The following is a 15,371-nucleotide window of genomic DNA, read 5'->3' on the forward strand; positions in this document are numbered from 1 at the left end:
GAATTCAATTAGAACTCTTAGGATAATTTAATAATAAAATATTCTAAACCCTAATTCCATGCAAAGTTAATAAAAATTAATAATTAATATGATGCATATTAAAATATTATTTGCTATTAATTTATTGAAATAAAAACTATTAAAATTTAAACTAATCCTGATTCTATGCAAAGTTGATAATAATTAATATATTATAATAAATATAATTATATATTAGTTATTATCATCTTATTTATTAAAATTAAATTAGAAAAATTTACCTTTTAAAAATATTTACAAAGAGAGATAGCTGATATCAATTTTTACAAAAAAAGCAACCAAATGTTGCAATTAATTGAATTAAGTACCTAGACTTAAAGAAAATTTGAAAACTGAGTTGCAATTAAAACTTGGATCAAAATTGAATCTTTTATATGAAAAACTAAAAGTTTATTTTCCCATTTAGGGAATAATTCCTCGAAAGATTATGTTCAAATCAATTCCTAGGAAAGATTGGAGGGGTTACAAGCGGTCTCGCTTAAGTTCCAATATCCTAGATAGAATTTATTGAAACATACTAATCTCGAAAATATACCCTAAATCATTTATTTAAAAAGAAAAACGAGAATAATTAAATATCTAATAAAATGAACGAGACTTTATCCCGTTCAATTTTATCCCCCAGTAATGTTTTAAGCGCTGAACATTGACTCGAAAATTACCTTCCTTACCTTGAAGTTTGACAACTCCATATGAAAAAACTTGGTGAATCGTAAATGGACCGGACCAACATGATTTTAACTTACCTGGGAAGAACCTTATTCTGGAATTGAATAACAAGACTTGCTAACCTGCTTCAAATTCTCAAACTCGAATGTGCTTGTCATGCCATCTTTTAAGTCTTTCCTTGAATAGTTTGACATTCTCGTATGAGAACATTCAGAACTCTTCTAACTCATTGAGTTGAAGCATCTGTTTCTCTTTAGCAAGCTTAAGATCCAAGTTGAGTTGTTGGAGAGCCCAGTAAGCTTTGTGTTCTAACTTTAAGGGTAAATGACAGGCTTTCCCAAAAACCAAACCATAGGGTGACATCCCTAAAGGTGTCTTGTATGCTGTTTTGTAGGCCCATAAAGCATCATCCAGTCTTTTGGACCAGTCTCATCGGTTCAGACAAACCACCTTCTCTAGTATGCCTTTTATTTTTTTATTTTTCAGTTCAGCTTGCCCATTTGTCTGCAGATGGTAAGCTGTGGAAACCTTGTGCTTCACTCCATTGTTTGTCGAGTAACCATTTCAACCATTTGTTTACAAAATGGGACCCTTCATCACTAATGAGAGCCCTAGGAGTTCCAAACTTTGTGAACACATGTTTCTGCAAAAACTTCATCAAACCTTGGCATCATTCGTCGATATGCCTTGGCCTCAACCCACTTAGACATGTAGTCTACTACTACCAATATGTACTTGTGACCAAAAGAAGGAGGAAAAAAGGACCAAAGAGGTCAATACCTCAAAAATTGAATAGTTCTACCTCAATGATGTTTGTTCGGGGCATCTCATTTCTGATGGTAACGTTTCCAACCCTTTGGAATCGATTACAACTCTTTACATAAGCATACATGTCTTTGAATAGTGTTGGCCAAAAGAATCCGACTTGCAATACTTTGGCTGTAGTACGTGTACCTTCAAGGTGTCCCCCACTCGGAGCTATATGGTAATGATATAAAATTTCATGTATTTCATCTTCTACCATGCATCTCCTGATCATTTGTTCTGCACACTTTCTGAACAAGTATGGTTCTTCCTAGAAATAGTACTTCATATCGTGAAGAAACTTTTTCTTTTGTTGATATGACTTTTCGAGAGGCATCAAACCACAAGCTAGATAGTTAGCAAAATAACAAACCAAGGGGTATTATCATTTACCTTGGGTATGTGTTCATATGAGAATGTTTCTTGAATGGATATAAGTAGAGAAGTCCCTTATTGCGGCTTTAATCTAGACAAGTGGTCTGCTACTTGGAATTCTACTTCCTTTCGATCTTGAATTTCTAGATCGAATTCTTGGAGTAGAAGTACCCATCGTGTGACAGCCCTAAAGTGACCCTAGTCGGGAAGTAGTTTCGGGGCCACAAAACCGAGTCATAAAAATAATTAGCTGTCATATTTGATGCTTATTATATGTATATATGCATGTGTGAAAATTTCATGTTTGAATTTTGTCAATTGTAAGTGAATTTTATCAAATAGGACTTATGTGAGAAAATTTAGAAATGTGCTAGGCAAATGTGAAATGGCCTATTAATGCATGTTGTGAAAATGATGGGTTTGCATGTCAATTTACCCAAATTTAAGCTTAGTGGCCGGCCATGCTATGAGTGGAAACATGTCACAAACATGTTATGTTAGTGATGTATGTTAGGAAAAATAAAATAAGGAGTATGGGTAATAAAGAAATGGAAAAAAAAGGAAAGAATGTGTGTGATTGTCTCCCCCTATTGCCGTGAGTGGAAGAAAAGAAAACAAAAAAAAAAGTGTTCATCCTTTGGTTCATCCTTGGCCGAAAATTCTAAGGAAGAAGAAAGGAGTTCTTGCTTCATGTTTGGTTTGGAAGAGGATTAGGAGGAGGTTCGGCCATACTTGTATCTAGATTAAGGTATGTTGATGTTGTGCCATGAGATTCATGGGGATGATATTCGGCTAAGGTGGATTTTGTGTTAATGTCATTGCATGCAAAATGTGAAGCTTGTTAATGATACATGTCATGGTGGATTGATTAACTCTTGGATTTTCTTTTTAGCATTTTTGAGTGAGACATTAAGTTCTTTGTTTAACCATGATCAAAATTGAAATGGTAAGGTGTTGTGATGTATTCGGCCATGGTATATCCATAAGTATGATTTATGCTTATTGCATGGTAGGTAAGACTTGTGTTTTGGATTTATGTTTATGTTTGGTTATAATCAACCTTGTGATTCGGCTCTTACACATATATATATGTTTGCACATGATGTATTGGCATGACATATATAATATCTCAAGGTATATATTTTCATATGATGGTGTTTCGGTTATGGAGTAAATGATGGATGCGTATTGAGTTATAATATGTAATGCATTAGTTAGTAAAATGTATGCCATTTGTGTGTGGTATTAAGTATATAATTGGCCTCAACATAAACATGCATATTCGGCCACATGAATGAGTACATAGGTTGATGTGTTGTTCGGCCATAGGTAAGCATATTGAAGGATTTATCTTGACTTAGAAAATTCGGCTAAGGAGAATACTAACTAATGTGTTGAGTTTGATTCATAATTCCGTACATATGTGACTTTGATGTCTAATGAATTATATATGGGCTAAGTACCTTGAGTTCCTCTTTTCGATGCTCAAATGATTAAATCAATTTATTTGTTAAATTAAGCTCAAGAGCAAAGGGGAACTAAATCCGATAAAGGGAAGGAAAAACTGGTCGAATAGCCATCGAAATCGTTCGACAACATCCGAGGTAAGTTTTCGAGTAATGGAACTTAGATTATGATTTGATTAGATCATATTTTAAGCGAATCAAAATCATGCTCTTTGTATGTGGCTATTGAGCCGAAATTGCAAGTGTGATAAGTGTCTTGTGTTTGAGCTTTGGTAATGAAAATGAAATACGGATGTGTCATGATTTATTGATAAATGTGCATGGTTATTCGAATGATGTCCGGGCTAAGTCCCGAAGGCTTTGTGCTAAGTGACTATATCCGGACTAAGATCCGAAGGCATTTGTGCGAGTTACTAATTCCGGGCTAAGCCCGAAGGCATTGGTGCGAGTTACTAAATCCGGGTTAAGTCCCGAAGGCATTTGTGCGAGTTACTATAACCGGGCTATGTCCCGAAGGCATTTGAACGAGTTGCTATATCCGGTTAAATTCCGAAGGTACGTGATTCGGGAATGAGCAATCTTGCCGTAAAAATTTCAGTTAATACGCTTGTAAAATCCCAACAATGAGGTATGTTTCATGTGTGCATTGGAATAGTTGATTCCCTTCGAATAATATTCGCTCAGTAAATTTATGAGTTTCCGGCCTTGGCTAAGTTGATCTTTTGTGTGTGAATATAAGGGTTGGTAATGTGAAGTAATTATGATATTTAGAATTTGTGCATATGAAATTATCCGTTTAGTTATATGAATGCTATATTTCAGTTGTGCTTAAATTCTTTGCTCAAACTTACTAAGCACTAAATGTTTACTCCGTTTCTTTGATTCTCTGTTTTATAGATTTTGGTTCGTCAGCTATCGGACTCGGGAATTTTGAAGTCGAAGTCGCCCACACTATCAAAGCCCCTTTTGGTACACTTTTGGTTGAACTTTGAAATGGCATGTATAGGACTACCCTTTTTGTTGTGGGTCATGGACCCTTTGGATTTGTATAATTTTGGATAGCCATGCGAAAATGGCTTATATATGTTTGAGCATAATGTTATAATCATTTGGTATGGATATGGTTATTGAGAGGTGTGGATATGCTTAACAAGGATTGGCCATGGGAATGGTTAATCACTATCATAATTTGTGCTATTTATGCTAAAAGGGCTAGTTGAATAATGGAAACTATGAAATAGGTAAAGTCTACCTTAAAGGCAGATGCTGACAGCAGCAGTGATGTAGATTTGGAAAATCACTAAAAATAGTAGGAATGGAATTAAATAGTGAATAAATTATGTAAACGAACCTTGATGAATCTATTTTCATAGGAAAGTAATGAAACGATCATATGAACAGTATGTTAAGAGATATTCAGGTTCTCGTGAGACAGGGCCAGAACGGTTTCTGGATTCCCTGTTCCAACTTTGGAAATTCATTATAAATTAACCAGAGATAATTATAAGTCATGCCATATATGAATAGATTCCTTTTTTAGTCTAGTTTCTATAGAAACAAACGAAATCAGTATTGAAGCCCTGTACAGGGAGATATCCAAGTCGTAATGCGCAAAGGTCAGTGTAGTCGATCCCTATAACATGGGAGAATTTGACTAATAAACTGTACTAATTGGCCTGACCAAAAATTCTAGAAAAAAATTTGTAGATGCATATATGAGTCTAGTTTCAGGGAAAAATCACGAAACTGATTTTCGAGTTGTGAAACTCAAGATATGATTTTTAAGGTGATAGTGACGCAGTTAGCCAGCTTGCCTGGAAAATTTAAAATGGATTGTCAAAGAAGTGATTTAAGTCTGCAAACCCCTCGTGTCCGACTCCGGCGACGGACTCGGGTACGGGGTGTTACACATCGGATCAACCTCGGTTTAGCATCTTTCTTGGCAAATAAGTATTTAATTACTGAATGATCCGTATAGACCATCACTTTGGTACCTACAAGATAAGATCGAAACTTGTCAAAAGCAAACACAATAGCAACTAACTCTTTCTTTGTTACCGTATAATTAAACTAAGATTTTGTCAAAGCCTGACTTGCATAGTAGATGGAATAAAAAACTTTGCTCATTCGCTAGACCATCACAGCTCCAATTGTGAAGTCACTTGCGTCACATATCAATTTAAATGGCAAAGCCCAGTTTGGTGTGACAATGATTGGTGCTGAAACTAATCAAATTTTCAAATTATTGAAAGCTCTTAAACACTCCTCATCAAATTTGAACATCGTGTCCTTCTCCAATAATTTGCATAAGGGTTTAGCAATTTTGGAAAAGTCCTTGATAAATCTTTGGTAGAAACCGGCGTGGCCCAAAAAGCTCCTAACACCTTTTATAGATGTTAGGGGTGGGAGTTTCTCTATAAAATCTACTTTTGCTTTATCTACATCGATTCCATGTCTCATTATTCGATGCTTTAGAATAATATTTTCTTATACCATGAAATGACATTTTTCCCAATTAAGTACGAGGTTTGTTTCTTCACACCGCTTTAGTACCTTGGCAAGATTGGCTAAGCAATCATCATATGTATCTCCGAATACTAAAAAATCATCAATAAATACTTCTATATATTTTTCAACCATGTCAGTAAAAATAGACATCATACATCTTTGAAATGTAGCAGGTGCATTACTTAAACCAAATGACATGAATCTAAATGAAAATGTACCGTATGAGCATGTGAATGTCATTTTATGTTGATCTTCTGGTGCTACTGTAATTTGATTATACCCTGAATATCCATCGAGAGAATAGTAATAGTCTCGCCCCACAAGTCTATCCAACATCTGGTCCAAGAATAGCAAAGGAAAATGCATTTTCCTAGTTGCCTTGTTCAACTTTCGGTAATCTATGCAAATTCTCCATCTCGTAACCGTTCTAGTCAGTATTAATTCGTTATTCTTGTAACAACTCATTTTTAGTTACATCGGAACAGTGGTTTTGGGACCATAAAAATAAAGTTAAAAAATTTATTTTCTAATTATTTTATTGTCTACTATATGATAGTAATACCGTATAAAAATTTTGTTAAGAAATTTTACCGTTTACATGCTCAATTTGATAAAAAGGACTAAATCGTATAAAGTGTAAAAGTTGAATTCTAATAGCTAAAGGTATTAAATAGCTGTAGAACATTAAAGTGGAAGCCTTTATATGGTAATTAGACCATAAATAGTGATATTGGATGTACATGGCTTGGCAATTGTGTAATTAATAAAGTTTTTAAAGGTTATAATTGTAATTAGGTAATTAATGATAAGTTAAATAAAAATAAATCAAGTTATCATCTTTTTGTTTCATTCTCAACTGAAAATAAGCTTAGGAAGCCATTGGAGAACCTTCAACATTTAGCTGACCATTTCTAAGTACATGGTATGTATTTTAGTCCCCTTTTTTTATGATTTCTATGTTTTCGGGATCGTTGTAGCTTAATCTAGCTAGCTTGGGGATTAATTTGTAAAACTGTTAAACTATTAGGGTTTTACCGTTGTTGAATATACATGATTTTTGAAGTTTGATGATAGAAAATGAATGGTTGTTGTTAGATAAACAACTTTTGTAAAGACATTTTTGATGAAATTGTCAATTAAGGACTAAATTGAAAATTAGAAAATGTTTCATGGTGAAATTGTGAAAAAATTGAAGTATAGGGCATGCTAGGGACCTAACTGATATTCAGCCATAGTGGGTTGTGGTGAAATTATGTAAATTTCCATTTTTATGATCTTAGGACTAAATTGCAAAGAATTAAAAGTATAGGGGCAAAATGATAAAGTTTCCAAAAATATGTTTTGGATTAAATTGAATGAAATATATGTTGAATTGAGTTAAATTTATCCATTTAGATCTAGTTAGACCTCGTACGGAGTTAGATAGGGGTAAAGAGAAAGTCTCGGATTAATCACCTCCGTATTTATGTATACTTGTCGAGGTAAGTTCATGTAATTAAATTGTGTTTATATGTTTTAAATTGAAATATATATATATATATATATATATATGTTATGAATTGTTATACATAATTATGGATTGCATATCTAATAACGTACGACAATTATCGAGCCCTATTTGAACAGTAGGAATTTGTAGGATACAAATGACTTATCATTAGGGTTACATGATTTGGTTAAGGTCCTACATGTGTCGCAGATACTCCATAGCCTGTAAGAGCATACCGATTTATAGCTTGTGAGAGCATACCGATCCATATCTCGAGTGAGCATACCGATTCACAACTCGTCTGAGCATACATGTACATGAATTAACGGATTACAGTTAATGAGCTAGCACACTATATGTAAGCTATACTAAGTATCCAATGGTATTCTAAACGGCTTAGCAGGAAATGTTCTAATACGAAATGATATGAGTTTGATACGAACTATTATAGGTATACACATGAAATATATGGAAATGATGTTACATGATATATAGATATATGAAATGGATGATACATGTATATGGAACTTGATTAATTGTTGAGCTCATCAATGATTATTGGTTTATATATATGGATTTACATGGCTAATATGGTTGGTGTATATGTGCTTAGGCATTTGGCCGAAATGTGTTGGGATATTCTTTGTTACTTACCTATTACTTGATTAAATGATAAGTTAAATCCTAAGTTATACGAACTTAGTAAGCTTAAATGCTTACTCTGTATGTGTTATAGTGAATTGGAAGTTTGTTCAGGTTGGAAGCTTGTCGGAGCTATATCACACTATCCATCGATTCTTTTGGTACATTTTGGATTTTTAATTTTGATTATAATGGCATGTATAGGAATTTTGGTTAATGTTGGTCTATGTTTTTAATTGCTGAAATGAACATTTGGTTTGGCTTGAGCTGTAGTATTTTGGTGTTCTAATGAACTTAGTTTTGGCATGTAAATATTAGCCTTAATATGGTTGATGATTTGCTTAATGTGTTTGAAAGGTGAAATGGTAGTTGAATGTGCATATTGTATATGATTTATAACTTGTTGTGAATTGGTACTTTGCTATGAAAGACATATATGTATATTTAGGCTATTAATTGAGTAGTATATTTGGTATCATTTGGTAAGTTAATTCAATGGTTTGTATTGATGCAAATCTAGTTGAAAGTTAGTTGATCATTTTGACCAAAATGAGTTCATGATCATACATGTTACATATTGTCATTTGGAGGTGCCTAAGGGCATATTGGTTGTATATGATTATAACATATGAATAAAGATGGAATGCACATGACTTTGGTACTTTGTAATGGCTTGTGTATATGTGCATTGGTGATTGTAGGTACATGTCAATTTGGGTGAGAAATATGGCTTGAAAAATAGCCTATTTTCATCCACACGGGTGTGTGTCTTAGCCGTGTGTGACACATGGCCAGATGACACAGCCATGTATCTCCTGTAGCTTTCGAAGGGTTGCAAGTCAGGCTATTACACGGCCTGGCACATGGGCGTGTGGCTTGGCTATGTGGCCTAAGTTAGTGAGTTACACGGGCACGGACACAGGTTGGGACAAGGCTGTGTCTCCCTATTTCAAATGCCCATACGGCCATGTGACCCATGCAGTTTTGAAAATTTTTAATGTTTTTTGAAAAATTCTTTGACTTTTCAATTTAGTCTTGACTTGTTTATAATGCATATTTTGGGCCTCGAGGGCTCGTATATGAGACAATATGAATGATTTTGATTGGTTTTTTATATGAATATTGATATGTTCTGAAATGTTTGAAATTTCTATCTGTTTGATTTGTAAACTTTGGTAATGTTTCCTAACCCTATTTCGATGATGGATTTGGGTTAGGGGTGTTACAATTATCATTCTCAACAACCGTAATACCTCTTTTCTTTGGCACACACTTGACCGGACTTACCCACGAACTGTCTGAGATGAGGTAAATTATACCTGCATCTAACCACTTAATGATTTCTTTCTTTACCAAGTCCTTCATGATAGGGTTCAGTCTTCGTTGTCTATCAATCATCCCTTTCTTGCCATCTTCCAAGATGATATTGTGCATGCAAACAGATAGACTAATGTCACGAATATCGGCTATGGTCTATCCTATAGCCTTCTTAAATTATTTCAATACTCGAATAAGTTTTTCTTCTTATTCTTCGATCAACTTCTAAATAAACATATTTTAAATATGAGGGAAATACCCTCAATTCTAATTTAGGTAGCTCCTCAATTGATGCTTTTAGCTGGGTATAATCTCTACTTTCTAACTTCAAACATTCAAAGTGGGATTGCGAATTAGATCCCTTTTGATTAGCTTCTATCAAAGCTAAGTATTCCTCGCCCTTTTAATCACTTGGTGGGTCTGATGTTAAAATTTGCTTCAATGGGTCCTCAACATAATTGAATTCTTTTTTCATGACTAATTCCTCTAACTCAGATACTACGGAACAATCATCAACTATGTTAGGAAATTGCATAGTCTTAAAAACATTAAATGTTACCTGATCATCCTGAACATGCATAGTAAGCTCGCCTTTCTACACATCAATAAGGGTCCTTCCAGTTGCTAGGAAAGGTCTTCCTAGGATGATTGGCACCTTTTTATCTCCTTTAGAGTCTAGAATAACAATGTCAGTAGGGAAAATAAATTTATCTACATATACCAATACATCATTGTTTTTTCCTTCTAGATGTGATAAAGATCGATCTACTAATTGAAGTATAACTGTAGTAGGTCTAACTTCACCTATCCCCAATTTTTTGAATATGAACATGAGCATCAAGTTAATGCTCACACCCAAATTGCATAATGCCTTACCATAATATATTGCTACAATGTTGCAACGTATGGTAAAACATCCAGGATCTTTCAAATTTGGTGTAGTTTGTCTTGAAGATATGCATTGCATTCCTTCATCAAGGCTACCATCTCAAATTCTCCAAGTCTCCATTTCTTGGATAGGATATCCTTAATGAATTTGATGTAATTCGACATTTGATCAAGTGCTTCTATCAACAGAATGCTGATATGAAGTTGCTTGAGTACGTCTAGAAATTTCTGGAATTGGACTTCCTGCTTTTAGTTCTGAAGTTTTTGAGGGCAGGATGGTGGAGGATTCTTTACTGGAACTGGTTGATTCATCTTTTGTGGCAATTTTGCATCTAAAAAAGTTGTTAGTTTATCAAAATTGATTGGTTCAGAAGTTAACTTATCGTATTTCATCAGCTAGCTCTTCTTCAACTTCGACAATGTTGGGCTCTAATGTCTTTCCGCTCCTTAATGTTAATGCTTTACAATGCTCATTCTCTGGATTTCTTGGATTCTCTGTATCACTAGGTAAAGCACCTTGTGGTGGGTTCCTAAGTTCAATTGCAAGCTGACCCATTTAGTTTTCCAAGGTTTTCAATGTGGCTGATTGACTTTGGATCAAGGCATCATTTTTGGCTATGTATGCCTTCAACAAGTTTTGTAAGCCATTGGAAGATTTAGCTTGGGGTTGCTTCTGAACTTGTTAGGTAAAAATAGGTGGCTCAGTCAGTCGAGGTTGGGCATAAATGTTACTAGGTCTAGCCCCTTGGTTACTCCAAGAGAAATTAGGGTGGTTTCGCCAAGATGGGTTATAAAAATTGGATTGTAGTCCTTCCCTTCCTCGGTTCTGATTCTGGTTACCCATGTAATACACGGATTCTAGGTTTGGTGGACATTCTTTGAATGAATGTCCTTCCCCATAATAAACAAATGCCACATTTTTAAATTGATTCGGTGGTTGAGCTGTAAAATTATTAAACCCATTAGTGGTAAAATTTTTATGCATCGATGATATTGAGGATACCTGAGATGCAAGTGAAGTGAGAGTATCCACTTCATGTACTCCACCGACTCGTCTTTCTAATGCTACTGATTGGTTGGCCATTGATAATTGTTCTGATAATCCTCTCAATGATTTCATAAGCCTCGTTATAAGACTTACAAAGGAGAGCACCATTAGCAGAAGTGTCCACTACCATTCTCGTATGAGCATTGAGACCATTATAGAATGTCTCAATTTGGATGCAATACGAGATTCCATGATGAGGGCAATTCTATAATAATTCTTTTTACCTTTCCCATGCCTCATACAAGGACTCGTCATCCATTTTTTGGAAAGTAGTGATCTCGTTCCTCAACTTAGCATTCTTACTAGGTGGGAAATACTTCCTAAGGAATCTTTTTGCTAACTCTTACCATATGGTAATGGAATGTGGTGGCAATGAGTTCAATCAGGCTCAAGCTCTGTCCCTTAACGAATATGGGAACAACTTTAATCGTAGTGCATCTTTGGGTACTCTGGCTAACTTGAAAGAATCGCTCACCACTATAAACCATCTTAAATGAAGGTGAGGATCTTCAGTAGGCATTCCACTGAATTAGTCCACTGTCTGAAGCATTTGGAGCATAATTGGCTTCAGCTCGAATTGTTGTGCCTCAATTTTGGGTCTCATAATACATAGATTGGGATCATGAAACACTGGCATGGCATACTGTTTTAGAACTCTATTCCTATCATCAACAATAAGGATAGGATTTTGAGTAGGGTTTGCTCCATTTCTTTGATTCGAATTTTCATAGTTCATTTCTTCGATCCTTCTCTGAACTGGTTGGCTTCTTCACTATCAAAAATTTCTTTCAATTTTAGGATCTACGGGGAGTAAATCAATAATTCGATCAATACTCATAAACACCTGAAAAAAACACAGAAAAATTAATTAAGTTAAAATTGAACAAAAAAAATAAACCAAAATGCAAAATTAACAAATTCACAAATAATGACATTTAAAATAATCCTGGCAACAGCACCAAAACTTGGAATGATGGAAATGTGCAAGTATACACAATCGCAACAAGTAATAAAGTGACAAGTAAATGTCGAGTTATCGTACCCACAGGGACTATGCAAAGAAAATACTAATGAAATGCAATTAAAAACACTTTGGTGAATGAAAATCTTTTGTTTTGAAAAATAATTTAATAAAAATAGAATTTAACTAAGTAAAATATAATAAAATAAAAATAAAATTTCCAATGCACGATTTCAAAAGATGATTTTAATCAAGATGACATAATTGTGTTAGATTAATTATATTTCTTAACTTAATGTTACTAAAACAATGTTCATGTTATTACGAATAAATTCACGGCAACTTGGTAATTTGTTAACTATAACACATACAAACTTACTAAATTAACTAATCTCTTGAACATATCACTATGTCAATTCAAACAATTAATCAATTTAAATAAGCAAGTAAAAGATTAAGTGAGGTAACAATATATTCCTACATTGAAATAGTTTAATCACAATAATCTTGCAAGTTATGCAAGGCTAATGTACCATTTAATACTATCGGTATTTTAACCCTCAGCTACCTTAGAAGATTAAACATGCACTGATTAAGTATTGTGTCAATTAATTACAATTTCAATACTATTAATAATTAATTCATTAGTTACCTTACAATTGTAATGCAAGAATAACAGAATCATGATTTTACTTAATCAAACAATTTACTAATACCTATAACAACACAAACATAATTTTAATAACTTAAGTGGATGGAATGCAATCAACCTAGCATGAATTAAATTTAAGCCAGTTAATTAAATTTAAAATAACAACAAAAGAAATATTCATAGACATGTTCATAACAAAAACAGTAAAAATTAAAGGATGAAAACTAGAATCAAATCTGGTGTTTCTCCGAAGCTTGACTAGTTTGCTCCGCTTATCCTTCTCCGCTTGTTCTTGTTGAACTGAAGCTTCTATAAGCACTTGAATGCTGCTACCCAAGGTGGTTGAAAGGCTCTTGTCCAAGAGGGAAATCAACATGGAAGGGACAAGAAAGAAAAATGGAACACAAAGGAGAAGAGTAAGTGAAAGTGGGAGAGAAATGTGGAATGAGAAGTGTGAGAGGTGTGTTGAAATGAGAAGAAAAGGGGGGGGGAATTTATAGGTGGGATTGGCTGATAAAAATAGCAAAAAATCAATAGCCATAGACCCCCTTGGCCGGCCACACATGTGGTAAGTTTGAAAGTTTCAAACTTACTAAATTTAGCTTAGGGTGAATCTTTAAAAGCACAGAAAGTGGAGGGGTTTGAATGTAATTTCAAGAAAACTTCAAGGGATTATTTTCAAGCCAAATAATTAGATAATTTGAGCTGATTGGGTCAGCGTGTTGGACGATTTTGGGCATCCCATTGACTTGGTTTGATCAATTTTTCGGTTTAGCACAATTGAGCCTCCTTTCATAATTTAATTAATAATAATTATTTAAACCAAAATAAATTGGATTAAAATTAAAATTAATTATATTATGTATTAATATTCATCATTTGGAACATCTTAGGCTGAAAATTAATTCGTCTTGATACTTCAAAAATTGCTTCACGATTTTGTGCTTCTAGCAGTATTAATTAAAATTAATTAAAATTCAATATGTTAATAATTTAAGTAAAATTTAAATATTTTTTTAATTATATTATATTTTTTCGACAAGAATTACTACAAAATTGCATGAATTTGAGTTAAAAAGGGCATGAAATAGTCTATATATTTTCGTGTTTCCAATGACATTATGTGATAATATATTATATTGATTTAGTATATAAAAGTATTTTTATAGACCAAGGATTTGGCCAAAGTGGAGCTAATAGAGGAAAAGAAAAAATTGTGGAACAATCCCTTTAAAATCCACCCATTTTCTGTTTTAAAAAGGAAAGTTCATTTGGAAATTACTACCTTTCCTTGTGTTATATGTATGCTTGTTTTTATTTCATTGTAATTATGCTTGAATAGAATTTAATATGTTGGTGCAACTGACATACATGGCTATTAAATGAAATGAGATAAGGGATTGCTATGTGATAGTACAATGTTTTGTTGGGAAATATGCCCATGTTGTAGTAAATATGTAACTGTTTTTTATGTATTTCAATGCTGATTAAATAGATGAATTTAATTCCACAATTCACTATTATATCTTTTGTGTTTCTATCTTTTATTTTTTGCATAAATAGTGAAATTGTGACAAACAAATATTAGCTCATTGATTGCCTAAGTTCAAACTAATGATAAGTGGCACTGTAAGAATGTTTACATTACGAGAAAGATAATTTATTTCAGTAGATAATCTAAACAACTCCATCATTCCATAAAAGAATTAAAGTGAGCATTTGATTCAAATGCTTAGAAGGACTATTATGTTGTTTACAATTCCAATTAGGGAGACTGTAACAGCCTAATTTTTTACCCTATTCAGAACGATGGTTTCGGGACCACAAATCTGAGTAAAAAAATACTTTAATATTATTTTCTGAGCTTATTTTGTGTGAATTTGCATATGTGAAATTTTCGTGAATTAATTTTATCGTTTGAGTGTCTGATTTAATAAAATAACTTAATCGCGTAAATTAAAAACTTGATAGTTAAAAGCATAAGGGCCAAATTGTTAGTGGCTTTCTAAGTTGGAGCTTTTATGTTGTAAATAACCCATTTAAGTTGGTAATGGCCTGTTGTGTCCTTGATTAATACATTTTTTATTAAATAGTAAAGGTTAATAAGGTAAATTAATAATAAGTTAATATATATGATATAATATATGATAATTAAAATAGGTGTTCATATTATTACATCATTGTCGAAACTAAAAAAAGAGAGAAAAAGAAAAGAAAACCTAGGTTCGGCACTTTTAAGCTTGATTCAAGGTAAGTTCTAGCTCGATTTTTGATAATTTTTATGTTTCTGAGATCGTTGCTTCGAGTACTACAAAACCCATGCTTGAATTTTTTATTTGATGAATATTTTGAGTTGTGCCATTGTTGAGAGCTTGTGATTTTTGTTGTTTGATGATGAAATATGAAAGATATGTTTTAGATTAACATGTTTTGTATTGAAGTTTTTGATGATTTTGAGTAATTAGGACTAAATTGCAAAATAATAATTTGAGGGACTAAAATATGAAATAAAT

General features: G+C 33.3%; 1 non-coding gene across 1 annotated transcript; it reads left to right on the forward strand.

Moving 5' to 3' along the window:
• Positions 1-11,430: 11,430 nt before the first annotated feature.
• On the forward strand, positions 11,431-11,537 carry LOC121210389 (small nucleolar RNA R71). Its single transcript, XR_005905502.1, has one exon. It is a non-coding gene; the product is annotated as a small nucleolar RNA R71 (small nucleolar RNA).
• Positions 11,538-15,371: the final 3,834 nt, after the last annotated feature.

This window comes from Gossypium hirsutum, chromosome A11, assembly GCF_007990345.1.
Source record: "Gossypium hirsutum isolate 1008001.06 chromosome A11, Gossypium_hirsutum_v2.1, whole genome shotgun sequence".
In the NCBI taxonomy this organism is placed as follows: Eukaryota; Viridiplantae; Streptophyta; class Magnoliopsida; order Malvales; family Malvaceae; genus Gossypium; species Gossypium hirsutum.